General features: G+C 41.5%; 1 pseudogene across 4 annotated transcripts; it reads left to right on the top strand.

Annotated features, from left to right (window-relative positions):
* Positions 1–5,554: 5,554 nt before the first annotated feature.
* On the top strand, positions 5,555–7,843 carry LOC311015995 (Ig kappa chain C region, B allele pseudogene; annotated as a pseudogene). 4 transcript variants are annotated; one of them, XR_014599267.1, is made up of 3 exons: positions 5,565–6,068; positions 6,508–6,612; positions 7,299–7,843. The product of XR_014599267.1 is annotated as an Ig kappa chain C region, B allele pseudogene (transcript). The 4 variants fall into 4 exon arrangements; XR_014599268.1 differs by having other exon boundaries at positions 5,566–6,072; XR_014599265.1 differs by lacking the exon at positions 6,508–6,612 and having other exon boundaries at positions 5,555–6,068.
* The last annotated feature ends 2,732 nt before the right edge of the window (positions 7,844–10,575 follow it).

Here is a 10,575-nt window from a genome sequence, read left to right as displayed (position 1 = left end):
TTTCACTTATGAATTACATGATGAAGTGTTTGGTGTTTCATTTTATTAAGAGAAGTAAAGAATGAAATGGTTTCATATCAACTGGTTCTACTCTCTGCAGAAAATTAAAGCTTTGGATTCATCTTATAAAAATTCATATTTCTACATTACAATACAATAATACAGAGATGTGAAACTGAGGGAGGATTCTGCAGAAACTTCACCTCCATCCATCAGACAGAGAAGACAGGACCCACACATGCAGACAGACAAGGTTGCAGTGCCGAGGCTCAGTGTTCAATAAACCAGTTCAGGTTCGGTACACAGGAAGGCAGTCGGTGAAGATAACGGCACAAACGTCCGAGAGGAAGGAAAGCTGCATCTCTCCCACGAGGCCAAAGACCATCTGGCTCAGGAGGACGGAGAAACACACAGCTGAAGTAGACGAGGGGGGACACCTGGACACAGGTGAGACACATGAGGGCGGGACAAGCAATCACACAGGCGGACACTTGACAGGACACGAGAGAAGCCAAGAGTTAGGGAAACGAAAATGAAAACCTAGAAAAATGTTGACAAAGACAAGTTGACCTCTAAACAAACCCGGAGCGTGACAATCGATGCTGAGAGAGAAAACTTCAGATGGGACTTAGACTTTTAGACTTTGACTTTTGTCCCACAGGGGTCAGTTCTGAGTCCAAAGCTGTTTATACTATACATAAATGATATATACAAAGTGTCAAACAATTAATAGTATTCGCGGATGACACAAATATTTTCTGTTCGGGGAGTGACTTGAACCAACTTGTGGAAACAGTAAATCAGGAAATGGCCAAACTTCAAGTGTGGTTTCATAAAAATAAATGATCACTAAATCTTGGAAAAACTAAATACATGCTATATGGGAAAAGAGGCTGCAACAACAGTCCCAACATTCAAGTAAACAGAGTTAATATTGAGAGGGTCCGTGAGAATAAGGTTCTGGGAGTGATTATCGATGACATGTTAAGTTGGAAGCCACACATAACACAATTAAAAAGGAAGTTGGCCAGGAGTGTGTCCATACTTTGGAAAGTACAAAAAATACTAAATCAAAAAGCACTTCATCTGTTATACTGCGCACTAGTCTCTCGGCACCTGCAATACTGTGCAGAGGTGTGGGGACACACATATAAAGGCTCCACACAGCCCTTGTTAATTCTCCAAAAAAGAGCCTTGAGAATCTTACACTACGCCAACTACAGGGCACACACAAATCAGTTATTTATCGAATCAAGAATACTCAAACTATATGACTTAATAAACTATCGCACTGCACAAATGATGTACCAAGTTTCTAACAGAACTCTCCCCCAGAACCTGCAAATACTGTTCCTAGACAGAGAGAGACACAATCTTAGAGGGAACATGATTTTCAGGCAAAGGAAGGTACGAACTACGTTAAAATCCTTCTCCTTATCGGTCACAGGTGTTAGACAATGGAATGTGTTAGAAGAAGAAGTCAAAAAATCAGCAACACTAAGTGGCTTTAAGAAGAAGTATGTATATTCAACACTTGACCGGTACAGATTATTGCATGAGAGTTGAAAAAGGTCTGAGGCACGAATCAGCAGACATGGTGTTGTGTCGGGATGGGAGAATAACTAATGAACATTCTGTACCCAAACAATAAGTTGAACCTGAGAAGCTTGTATGGTACGATGTCAGTTGTACGTAGCAGGGAGTACAGCTCTCTGGACCACCTACTGCTGTAACATGTTATGTCAAATGTCACAAGTAAAAGAAAATGTTATGTCAAATGGAAAATGCTAAAGATAAGATAATATGATTATGATTATGATTAAGAAGCTTGGCTTCTCCCGCTTTCCCTTCCGGCCATGTGTATTGTATTATTTGAACAAAGTGTGATGATGATGATTTAACTGACATGCCTGAAATAAATAAATAAATAAAATAAATAAAGCCTTCCTGTCTCAAGGCCAAAGACCAGACAAGCAGCATGACATCAAAATGACTTCATGTTCAAAAATATACTAAATTATAGAGTTACTGATATTTTCCATAATCTTCTTTATGTTCATTACTTTAAGAAATATACATTTTAAATTATTCATACATCAAAAAGGTTATACCATCCTAAAATAAAACTGTGGATTATAAGAAGTCAGTGTCTCTGTGTTTCTTTTAGGTCATGTTCATTATGAAAAATGTCTTGTTGATCATCTCAGCATCATATCTGATATTACACCTGATAGTACACAAGCTTTCTTATTAGTTTGAGATATTTAATATGAACTACATTTAGAGATTTAAATCATTTAGCTACAAATGTTCTTTTTTTCTGTGTACTGTTGTTATATTCCATCGTTTTGTGCAGCTATCAGTAGAGACACTGTTGAGGACTTTATCAGCGGCTATAGTGCAACAAGATTTTAACCTCCCCAGCTCACTCTCAAAGAGACTGAATGAACTGATAAGAATATGAGTTTAAAACTGCATGTGGAAGAGCGTCTGTGAGTCTGTTTCAGTTTTATTTAGAGTCATTGTGGTTCTGCTTGGTGACTCTGCTTGGTGTTGTGTTCACTGGACCAGTTATTCTCATCACCGTCTCTTCAACAACCCTCTGCACCTGCAGCAGGCCGTTCTCACTTCAGTCACACTGAAGGAGGTTTTTGTACGACGACAAATCACTGTGTGAACACATCCCCACCGTTTATCTCGTGGTAACTCTGACAGTAATAAACTGCTGCATCTTCAGCCTGAACTCCACTGATGGTCAAAGTGAAGTCAGAGCTGCTTCCACTGCCACTAAACCGAGATGGTGTTCCTGATTGACGTGTGCTAACGTAATATATCAGGAGCTTTGGAGGCTGTCCAGATTTCTGTTGATACCAGGACAAATGCACATAACTACCACTGTAAACAGGCTGACTAGTCTTACAGGTGAGAGCGACAGTGGATCCTGGAGTAGATGTCACTACTGGAGGCTGAGTCACAGTCACCTGACCGCTGCATCCTGCAGGACAAAACAAATCATTCATTCATCAGCAGAAGGAAAGGAGAGAAAAGGCGAGGCGTCGTGTTTGAGATGTTGCCGAGCCAACGAACCTGTAAACCAGCAGCAGGCCAGCGTCCAGATGAGGATGGTGATGAGAGTCATGGTGGTTGTGGTCTCTGCTGTGTTGACTGACAGATCTGAGTCCTGCAGTGTTGAACTCACAGGACTATAAAGCTTCTCAGTTCACTGGAGGATCAGCTGACGATGCAAATTGCCTGCCCCTCATAATACGGGACCGTCCCACGTTTATGAACTTTAAGACTCATTTAAAATTGTGGCTCAGGGAAAATCAAAGCTGCACTCACTTTTAACTGCATCACACACTTCATTATGTGTGTCACTCACATGTCCTGTTGCATCTTGTCTTGTCTGTTGTTGTTAGTGTTTGTCTTGACCCTCAGATTAAATATGAGGGTGTTGTATGTATGTTACTTTGTTTTTATGTTTTCTATGTTTTCTGCCTGGGTACAATAGATGAAAACTAGCCATTGTACTATCGAGTATTTACATTGTGTATTTAAACTGATGTCCATAAATATGCACTGTCCCTATTAAATAAACAAATAGTTCAATAAATAAAGCCTCCTCTCTATGGGAATGATTTCTCTGAGTTTTATTTGTTTCACACAAAGAGAAACGATTTATTCATCAAGAATGTAGCATGAACCATAAACCATCATTAAATAAAACTGGATCTTAATGAGCCTGTTTTTGTATTTCTTTTACATATTCAAAATGAAAAATACCGTCTTGATATTTTCAGTATCTAATACATCTGTTAGTAGAGGAGATGGTCGTATGTTTATTTCTCTGTGACATTTGAAAAGAAAATTGGACGCAAACATGAGAAGACATCAGCTGTAAAAATGATGACATATGTTTTCAAAACCTCTCACCCTGACTCAGAAAACCCAGCATGACAATCAGAGTTATTGGCAACATCATCCTGAAGCAGTTTTCAGTGTGAGTACGAGAAAACAGTTCAGACTCACGGTGACACGAGAACTTAAAACTGCGAGGAGCAGCGATGCATTCAAATCATGCAAAACCCGTTTGGGCCCAGCTGTGGTTGTGGAAGTGAAAGGGAGAGAGGAGGTGGAGGAAGTAGAGGCTACATCTCCCTGTGGACTGATTCAGAAGAAACGTTGGACTCTGCATCTCTCTGCTCCTTCTGCCTTTGCTGGTAAATAGATACAGGCCGCCCTCTTCTGGCTGACTCCATATTACCATAACATTTAATTTGTACAGCCCTTTGCTCTTCTCCTGATCATGACATCAGTCTAATCTGGATGCTTCAGCTGTGATACTATAGAGGTCTCAGGGGGAATGCTAGAAAACTGCACACTTGCTTATCTTCTCCATTCAAGATTTGTTTAAACCCTCAAATCCTTTAGGTTTCTTGTGGCTTGTATTTTGAGAATGTCCTTGCTTTCCTCTGAAGGTTAAAGGATTATCTGCATTGGTTAAAGTTTTTTTAAATGGGTAATAATCCCTTAAAGGGACTGTCATTCTTCAATCAATGTCAAAGTTGTGTTTATGGATAAATAAATAATATCACTCTGCTTTTTGTGAAAAAGCTCTTTCATCAAGTTGTCATCAAGCGTTCCAAAAACATCAGTGTGAAACAGGTTGAATCTTAAGTTGATAAAGTTGATGACATGCTTTTGCTATTTGTCCTAAAAGAAGAAACCAAACGTGTCACTCAGAGAACTTTTGTTCAGTTCAGATTCATTTCCTCCTCTGAGGCGTTTTGGTGAATTCAGGCTCTGCTCCGAGTGTCTTTTTGAAAGATGCTGATCCTGGTTCAGTTCGCAGGAACATCAACGAAAGCTGCAAAAGTGATGCAACGTTTCCGATGTTTGTCTGTTCCTTTGTGACCTTTTTAAACCCGGACACACAAACATGTACTTAAACACAGCACTTGAGTAAATGTGCTTTGTTTATATTCTGAAAGTAGTTTTATGTGTTTTACTGAGACTTCCATGTGGAAAATGAACATCTTCTAATCAAAGTGAAGGGACTGAGTAGGAGATAGTGGAATGAATTATGAAACAGTTCTGCTAACGTGAAAAATGCATCTTGATGTCAATTTTCTATTTCTGAATTGGAAGATAGGTCTGAAATGTGTCATGTGTCTATTAGGGTGAATATGTAGTGTGTGCTTGGTGAGGTTTGTGTCAGCTCTGTGTTCACTGGTCTGTGTCTCCTCAGCAGCTGCAGAAGGTTCCTGCTGGAACAGCTCAGCTTCTCTGCAGTCTGACTGAGGGAGGTTTTTGTACGACGACAAATCACTGTGTGAACACACCGCCACTGTGGTAACTCTGACAGTAATAAACTGCTGCATCTTCAGCCTGAACTCCACTGATGGTCAAAGTGAAGTCAGACCTGCTTCCACTGCCACTAAACCGAGATGGTGTTCCTGATTGACGTGTGTGAGCGTATTTTATCAGGAGCTTTGGAGGCTGTCCAGATTTCTGTTGATACCAGAACAAAAAATCATTATTGTGAACAGGTCGACTAGTCTTGCAGGTGAGAGCGACAGTGGATCCTGGAGTAGATGTCACTACTGGAGGCTGAGTCACAGTCACCTGACCGCTGCATCCTGCAGGACAAAACAAATCATTCATTCATCAGCAGAAGGAAAGGAGAGAAAAGGCGAGGCGTCGTGTTTGAGATGTTGCCGAGCCAACGAACCTGTAAACCAGCAGCAGGCCAGCGTCCAGATGAGGATGGTGATGAGAGTCATGGTGGTTGTGGTCTCTGCTGTGTTGACTGACAGATCTGAGTCCTGCAGTGTTGAACTCACAGGACTATAAAGCTTCTCAGTTCACTGGAGGATCAGCTGACGATGCAAAGCCTCCTCTCTATGGAAATGATTTCTCTGCTCTCAACAGACTGAAGGCAACGTGGGACACGAAATCAGGAGGAATACGGCTCGGATGAACAACATGGAGGATCTTAATGGAACAGAGGAAAACACTCACATTAAAAGTGCAGTTGAGGATTTAAGGATACGTTTGTGTTCACTGTGGTTGGTATGAAACGTTTGTCTGCTGTTCATTTACTGACAGGATTTAATGCAAATCTATCAGATATTTCACTTTTTCATCATATGATTTTGTAAATCATTATTATCTATAAGCATCATGTTCATTTAACCATGTATGAACTTAAATAAGACTAAAAATATGACTTATAGAAAAGTAAAAAAAAAAATTATATAATCTTTATTTTTAATATACGTTTAAATCCATATAATTTGTAAGATTTTGTAGATTTAATTAAATATAATTATTTCTATATCATTAGAAAAAGGGTTTTCAGTGGATAGATTTGTCTCTCAAATTTAAAAATATGCTATAAAATTGTTAAAAAACATGTAGAAGTTGAAGGAATAGGAGATAAATTATTACTTGATTAAAATAAATGATTAATTATGCATTCTTACTATAAAATGACTCTGTTTTCAGTGGACAGATGCTTGTTCACAGTGCAGGAGGTTTTTGTACGGCCACTTAACGAGGTTGTATCACTGTGGTACACTTTTGGTGGAGGAACCAAACTCATCGTTAACTGTAAGTATCACAGCTTTATGATTTCTACAACGTTCAATATTATAATCGCTTTGTCAAAAGTAAATGTGATGAACCAAATCATTATTTAGGATCATTTATACTTTTTGGATATTTATCATTCATTAATCTAGGGTGATATTGGAGTTTAGGAAAACACTGCATATTATTTTCCTATTATAGATTATGTTTTGGTGAAGTAGATGCAGTATTTTATTTTGTAACATTGAAACATCTGTTAGTGTGTTAGCTGTACGTTATAAAATCTAATGTTGATCAAACAAATAAGAGGGTTTATTGTACATTCAGTGTCGCTGCAGTTTGTGTTCACGGTTCGTTAGTTCAAAGTGATGAAAAGGAAGTGAAACAGACAGATGTCAAAGTCTTTCACTGCTTACAGTTTACAGATGATTAATGAAACTTTTCTATTCCAATGACTCCTCAGTCACATTGTATATGATTCTATAATGATTTAATGAGGAGAGCCGCAGGAGAAGATTGGTTCCTGTAAATGACAGAACTCCAGTCAGCGTTGTATTTGTTAAATCCTCCCTCCATCCCATGTCTCTGTGTGACCACAGCATCATGCACACAGCTAACCCTCAGTAACGTCACCTCTGTCATGTTCAGCTGTCTTTCCTACAGTGGAAGTTAATCTGCTCCTCGTGTGTCTCTGCTCTCCCCTCCAGCTGGCTCCATGATCCGGCCCTCAGTCTCCCTGCTTCCCCCCTCCTCTGAGCAGCTCTCTGGGGGCTCGGCCACGCTGGCCTGCCTGCTGACCGGCTACTCTCCTCAGGGAGCCGTGGTGAGCTGGGAGGTGGACGGCACCGAGGTGACGGAGGGGGTCCTGAGCAGCTCAGAGGAGGAGAAGAGCGGACTCTACAGCAGCAGCAGCACCCTGAGCCTGAGCCGGGAGCGCTGGATGGCAGGAGAGCTGTACTCCTGCAAGGTCCTCCATCACAACCACAACCAGATGCAGTCCCTCCACAGGAGCCAGTGTAAGGCCTAGAGGGTCTGGATGGAGGCCAGGACAGGAGCTCTGCATGGGGGGAGCAGGAGGAACACACCTGCTGCTCTGAACAATCTGAGGACACCGTTTGTAGAGGAAACTATAAAGCCTTGTGTGACTGCTGTAAAGTAGCTAGAGAGTAATGTGTGTAGCTCAGCAAGTAGATGTGTGCGTTTAATAACTGTCTTTTTATAAGAATAAAGCTTTCACTGATGAATAACATGATGAAGTGTTTGGTGTTTTATTTTATTAAGAGAAGTAAGGAATGAAATGGTTTCATATCAACTGGTTCTACTCCCTGCAGAAAATTAAAGCTTTGGATTCATCTTATAACAATCGATATTTCTACATTACAATACAATAATACAGAGATGTGAAACTGAGGGAGGATTCTGCAGAAACTTCACCTCCATCCATCAGACAGAGAAGACAGGACCCACACATGCAGACAGACAAGGTTGCAGTGCCGAGGCTCAGTGTTCAATAAACCAGTTCAGATTCGGTACACAACAAGGGGGTAAAACCCGTAGTGGTGAGACATTCAATCCTCTTATTTCATCACATACACAGAAACAAGGGAAAGGAGGAGATAAGTGACTACTTTGTTTTGATGATGATGGTGATGATTGGAGGAGTGATTGCAATGTGTTTTACCGAGAGGGTGCACCGAGAAAGCGGGGTGGATGGCGGAGAGGAGGAGAAGGAGGGAGGGGGCGCGGAGGGGAGCAGGTCGAGAGACAGGAACGATGTTTGCTTAAACTGGACAATGGGTGAGAGACTGCAGGTCCGGAGGAGGACGAGGGGGAGGGGCAAGAGGCAGAGGACTCAGACGGCATCGAGACTCATCTCCCCGGTGCCGAGAATCACCACCTGCGTGGCTATCTCAACGGACAGGTCATGCTGAGACACACACACACCCACACCCACACACACACACACACACACACACACACACACATACACAGCACACAGGCGATGTCATCAAATTTAGCCAAATTTAACCCACCAAAATTCTATTGTATGTTGATGATATTCTGATGGCTTCAAAAACTCAAGCTGACTGTAAAATAGACACTTTAGCACTGCTGAAGTTTTTAGCTGAACAAGGTCACAAAGTAAATGATGTCATTCTTAGGCATGACAGGCTTTTGCAGGCAATGGATTGCTAATTATGCTGAATTAGCACAACCTCTGCAGAGTGTAATCTATGATCAACCTATGGCAGCCAGAGATAATATTATTTGGACACAAGAGGCATGGTAACATCTACAGGCAAAGCTATTCAACACAAAGATTTGATTCTAACTTTATTGGATGTTAATCTCCTACCAAAAACAGTAGCAGTTTGTAAATGAGCAGCAACCACTGCCGGGACTGATCCAGTTTCACGGGGAAACCGCAAAGCAGACGAAGAAGCTAAACGCGCAGCGACAGAGGGACGGGGCTTAGATTACATTTTTGTAGCTGATACTGACACAGAACACATTGACCATGATATCTTGAAGGACATGCAGGCTACAACACCAGACACTGAGAAATCACTGTGGCGCGACAAAGGAGCAAAACAAACAGATGACGACATCTGGAGATGACCTGAGGGTAAGCCCATCCTTCCTAAAACCCTCTATCGATGTGCGGCTATTTTGAGCCATGGAATTACCCATGTCTCAACAGGAGGGATGGTGACAATGATAAGTAAATGTTTTACAACATATGGATTCCAAAATTACTCTAAAAATGTTTGTGCATCCTGTTTGATTTGCTCCAAGCACAATTCACAAGGAAAAATGAGACCTAAAAGAGGAGCGTTCCCGAAAGCTGAATATCCTTTCCAAACAATATGCATGGACTTCATCGAACTAAACAAATCAGAGGGGAAGAAATACTGTCTGGTAATAGGAGATATGTTTTCAAAATGGGTTGAAATCACACCAACAGCCACAAACGACGCTATATGGTAGCAAAAGTCTTTGCTACTATTATTGCACTAAGATTCGGATTCCCAGAAACAATTTATTGTGATAACGGTCCACATTTCAGAAACCAAGTCATGGCTAAATTATCAGAAATGTCTAACATTCAACTAAAAGTTTCATTGCAGTTATCATTGGTATCACTGGTCATCTCCTCGCTGGGAAGGTCCATATCAGGTTCTGCTATCTACACCGACAGCAGTCCACATCGCTGAGAGAGGAACGTGGGTTCATCTGACACACTGTAAGAGAGCATACAGCATTCCAGGCGAGACAGATAAGTAAAAACACCACACCATGGCAGATAGACTGTGGCATCTGTTTCGAAGGACGGGATGCGGTATGAGAGGAACACTGTGTCTAATCAGTCTGGTAGCAGTGATAGTGGTAGTTCCGATACTCTGGGTACACGAACTTCAGTCTCAACAATCGAATGGCAACAACAATCGCACCGCAGCTGAATCACTGATTGTAAATTCGACACTAGCCAATAGCTACAACGCTAGCTAATTCAACACCAGCCAAATTAAGAGCTAAAAGAGAAATCAGACCGCAAATGGTATAACTTTGTGTCTCTACCGGCTGACAGGAACTGCACCACTGTACACCAATAGTTTCCCCCTGTGCCAACTCACACGCGGCCACCCTGATTTGAGCCATATGACGGCAACTACACCTGTCTGTCTAGAGAAGAAGGTACGGTTAGTGTAGGAACTTTGGCTCCCTGTAATCTAACCCTGAAGTTATCAGCAGGAGACTGGGGTGTGCAGGATGCGTGGGTGATCTGGTGGTTCTGCGGTGGTAAGACACTTAGACCAACATTAACAATTGATTGGATTAACTATTTGTACTATAACCAACAAAGGTTCATCAATTATGTCAGAGACAGCATCAAGGGGTTGTCTTCACAATTAGATAGGACTTGTCTCTTGGCATGGCAGAAACGGCTGGCGCTGGACATGCTGCTGGCCGAGAAGGGAGGCG

The sequence above is a fragment of the Eutrigla gurnardus genome (genome assembly GCF_963514095.1).
Source record: "Eutrigla gurnardus genome assembly, chromosome: 7".
NCBI lineage: Eukaryota > Metazoa > Chordata > Actinopteri > Perciformes > Triglidae > Eutrigla > Eutrigla gurnardus.
The sequence above is the reverse complement of the archived record's forward strand: the minus strand, read 5'-3'. Positions and strand labels throughout refer to the sequence as shown.